Source organism: Octopus bimaculoides, chromosome 14, assembly GCF_001194135.2.
Source record: "Octopus bimaculoides isolate UCB-OBI-ISO-001 chromosome 14, ASM119413v2, whole genome shotgun sequence".
In the NCBI taxonomy this organism is placed as follows: domain Eukaryota; kingdom Metazoa; phylum Mollusca; class Cephalopoda; order Octopoda; family Octopodidae; genus Octopus; species Octopus bimaculoides.
In genome coordinates this window covers 38,568,281-38,573,037 of record NC_068994.1, presented here as the reverse complement: position 1 = coordinate 38,573,037, position 4,757 = coordinate 38,568,281, and the positions used below count along the sequence as shown (strand labels likewise).

Sequence of the window (4,757 nt, the reverse complement as noted above, 5' to 3'; positions counted from 1 at the left end):
GCTTTAATTATCATAACCTATTTAAGCTAATTGGAACAATACTGTTATGGTCATACTAGGACTTCAGACAAGCATTTTAATTTGACAAAAAAAAAAAAAAGAAATACATGAATAACAAATACAATGCAAATTGACTTCCGGACAAGACAATCAAAATGAATCCTGACATTTGAATCAATTTTAAAAGAACCAACATTTATTCTTTTATTTCAAGACAACTGTTCTTTTATTAATTAATATTATTTCGTTTTAATTATTTGTTTTAGTTTTTCAAGAATATTCCTTAAATATTTCATTTACTCATTATAACAATATAATATGAGTAAAATCTGTAGCCATTTAATAGGAATTATTTATTTATTTAATATAATTTTTGTTTTTTTTATTTCGTTTATGTTACTATGATATTTGTCTTCAGCCCAAACTGTTCATCTCTTGATATAGAGATGATGACATACAATGCAGGTGTATGATTCTGGACCAAAACACGATGACTCATTCTCACTGAAAAATCTAATTGCCTGCTAAAGGCATCAGGGGCTGTATTTCCGCCCACCCCACCCTCTAGCCTCACTACTCTAAACCCCAAACTCCACCATCATTACTGTATTTAACACACACACACACATATATTTATCCATATTTATTGTTTTTTTTTATCGTACAAGCTTCGGCAGCTCTGCAGTTGGCCCCAGCACACGCGCACGCACACACACACGCACACACACACACATACACGCAAACCTGCCTACATACACACTCGCTTATAAATACTTCACTATCGTACTCTTCGCACAAACACACACAACATTTTTAAAAGAAGCCAGCCAGTCACTCTCTCTTCCTCACAGACAAAGCAAAACAACTCCCACAGCCTCCAATAACAGCGTTTAAGACTCTCTTCAATTCGGCAGCAGACAGGAACTTTTGTCAACACATCGAACGTCCTGCCTCTGTTTTGTAAGTGAAAATACTTTTCTCTTTGTTCCCTTCTCTTAAAACTTCTTATAAAATAGATATTTGCTGTGTGATTATTTATATACTTTTCAATGAATCACATTTTCTTAATGTATTGCATGAATGAACAAAAAAAAAAAATTGGTCAACTCAGTAACATCCAACAAACTTTTATCGTAATTCCACACAAGTGTAGACACAAACACACGCACACACACACAAATATGTACACAGACACATGATGTTTTTGCACATGGGTCCATGTGTGTGAATGTATATATGCATATGTGTGTATATATGTGTATATATACATATACATATGTGTATATACATACATACATACATATATATATATACATATATATGTATTTGGTGTGTGTGTGTTGATAAATGTAACTTTAAAGTTTCAACCAGCTAAATTTTGAAGTCACTATCAACATCATTCTTGTTTAAGGGTAACAAATTTATACTCTACAATTTTTCCCCAACCATAAAAAGACACATACATACATACGTATGTACATGCATGCATGCTCACATTTTTGTATGTGTATGCACATGTGTAGGTATACATATATGTAGGTATACATCCACACATATTAATGTATATTACATACATGCATACATACATATATGCATACATGTACATGCATGCTCATATATTTGTATGTGTATGCATATACCTACTTATATATATAGGTATATGTCCACACATACGTATACATACATATGTAGACACATGAGTGCATACATACATGCATACATACATGCATACATATATGCATACATATATAATGATATATAAATAGAGATGATGACATACACATGATGTGTATGTTGTGTCATCATCGTTATATATATTCATTACATGCATCAGTCATTGATAATCATCCTCTTCATCATTATTATTACTAACAATGATAATATTTAAACGTATTGTTTGTTTTAATGCAATAAGGTAGATCTGGTATTTTTTTTTTTTTAATCTTCAGTTATTAAAAGATTTATAAAAGAGGTCAACATTATGTGAGTGAATATTATATTCAGCTGGCTTGCCCCCTTTTTCATAGGCTGCTTGCTATATGTCAATGTTTTAAGAAAATAGGAAAGTTTTTAAAGTCTCATAACATAAAATGAAATATGAAAAGATAAAAAAAAAAACAAATTAAAGGTAGATTACCCCCTCTGAAACATCTGGGAAGATGTGAGCGGAAGATAACACTTATGCTTATGATAAGATAACTTGGGTTTATTTTCTCACTTTGTAAATATTTTTTCATACCTCCCATTCTGTTTTTATGCATACATATACACACATGTACACATATATTTTTGTATGTATACATATACCTATATACACAGGTATATGTATATGAGTACAAACATAAATGTATAGAAGTACATATATATATATATATATATATATATACTGATATCTCTATGTTCAGTTATTATGAAAATAATTTTATATTAATCTGAAGGGTTACTCTATACTTTTGTAGAGTACAAATTTCTTCTTCTTAAAACAAGAATGTTGTCGACAGTGACTTCGAAGTTTGGCTGACTGAAACTTCAAAGTTACTGTCGACAGCAATTTTTGCTTAAGAATAATAAATATATATTTATATATATTTGGTGTGAATTTATATATATTTGCATACACAAACATTTATATACATATGTAAAAACACATGCTTATGTGTGTTTGTAGAGTATCTTCTATTTTGTATTCTTTTATTTCTTTCTGCCATTTGACTGTGGTCATGCTGGCATACCACCTTCCAAGTGAATTCAAGCCCAGTAATCCTAGTACTTATTCTCTTTTAAGTTTAGTACTTATTCCATAAGCCTCCTTTTGCTGGACAACTTCATTAGAGGATGTAAACAATCTAACATCGGTTATCATTCAGTGAGATACATACATGCACACACACACACATATATACTACTTATTTCTACCCAATTTCCTCTTCCAAATTCATTCATAAGGCATTGGTTAACGTCTGTGTGTGGATAGCAATTACACATGTGCTTTATAGCACCAGCTTCCACTCATCTCATAACAAATTGTGAATGACTCCATATGAAATTTGAAATTAATTAAATCGTTTAGGGTTATGACAACAAAGTTTTTTTTTTACATAAAGTAGAAAAAGCTGGAATTTAGAATATATCATACAAAGCAGATGTGTGTATATTACCTTTAATCCAACATATAGTATTTCTACTGAGTACCGAACAAAACTAATGTAAGTGAAACATTGCACTCACACACACACACACACACTTACAGGTACAGATATGGGTGTGAGAAGAAGAAGCTTGATTCCCAACCACTGGATCTTGGGCTCAGTTTCACTTTGTGATACCAATGATTTTTCACTCACTATTTTACTATACTAGCAATGGCAGATTTTGTCTTAGCATACAGTTACCAATGGAAACTTCTTATTGACAAAGCCCAAAGATGGAGAAATGCACATTTAGCAACGTGACCACTACCTCTGCAGAACAATTTTCATCTGCTACTGATATACTTCTGCATCTTTTAACACTATGTCTATAAGAGATGCTATCTCAGGATGAATACTGCAATTAATTAGGTGTTCAATAATGTATCTGCTTTATGTATTTATGTATGATATACATTTTGTAACACACATGCACACACACACACACATATATATTCATCCTTGCCGACCCAGGTTGTTTATTTTTTGGTTACTTACTAACTGATTGTAACGGATTCCTGCCTCCCAGAGTTGATGAGTTATATGTCTTTCGCTTTGGAATCTGGCAAGCTGCCCATGGAACTAAGCCCTTTATTGATGTTAAACCACTGGTCACTGGACTTAAACTTAACTGCATATGAATATATATATATATATATATATATATATATGCACACATACATACACACACACCATATATATATGTATGTAAATATTATTATATATGTATGTGAATGTTAGTTCTATATTTAAGAGATGAGGAATTATGTACATTATTTGCATTTGACAGATATTTGTCTTCATCTTTTGTCCGTCAAATGTAAATAATGTAAATAATGTATGTAAATATTATTATTAACAAAACAGCAATTATTCATTGATGATAATACACTATATCTTAAGAAGACTAAAACTTATTGATTTGAATGGAACCTTAGATATTACCTTTAATGGCCTATGTAACCAAACTGGTTGAATAACCTATGAATGGAGAAATCTGAGTCAAATTAATTGCATGTTTAAGGAATTCACTTCCCAATCACTTGCTTTCAAGTACAATCCTAATGTTTAGCACCTTGGGTTACAATAGCCTTGAGCCAACCAAACCTTTGTGACTGGATTTGGTTGACAGAAACTGAAAGGCGGTGAGCTGGCAGAAACGTTAGCACGCTGGGCAAAATTCTTAGCAGTATTTTATCTGCTGTTACATTCTGAGTTCAAATTACACACTGGGGTTGATGTAATCGACTTAATCCCTTTGTCTGTCCTTGTTTGTCCCCTCTATGTTTAGCCTCCTCGTGGGCAATAAAAAAATAAGAAACTGAAATGCAATGAGTTGGTAGAAACGTTAGCATGCGGGCAAAATGCTGAGCGGTATTTCGTCTGCCATTCCGTTTGAGTTCAAATTCTGCCGAGGTCGACTTTGCCTTTCGTCCTTTCGGGGTCGATAAATCAAGTACCAGTTATGCACTGGAGTCGATGCAATCGATTTAATCCCTTTGTTTGTCCCCACTATGTTTAGCCCCTTGTGGGCAATAAAGAAATAAGAAACTGAAAGAAACTAGTAAT

The 4,757-nt window shown here is 32.4% G+C and overlaps 1 protein-coding gene across 1 annotated transcript in view; it reads left to right on the top strand.

Moving 5' to 3' along the window:
• The first annotated feature begins 401 nt into the window (after window positions 1–401).
• Window positions 402–4,757, top strand: part of LOC106872387 (putative protocadherin beta-18) — a 27,934-nt gene continuing 23,578 nt past the window's right edge. The window contains exon 1 of the mRNA XM_014919375.2: window positions 402–960. The gene's annotated coding sequence lies outside the window, so the exon portion shown is untranslated. The remainder of the gene's footprint in view (window positions 961–4,757) is intronic.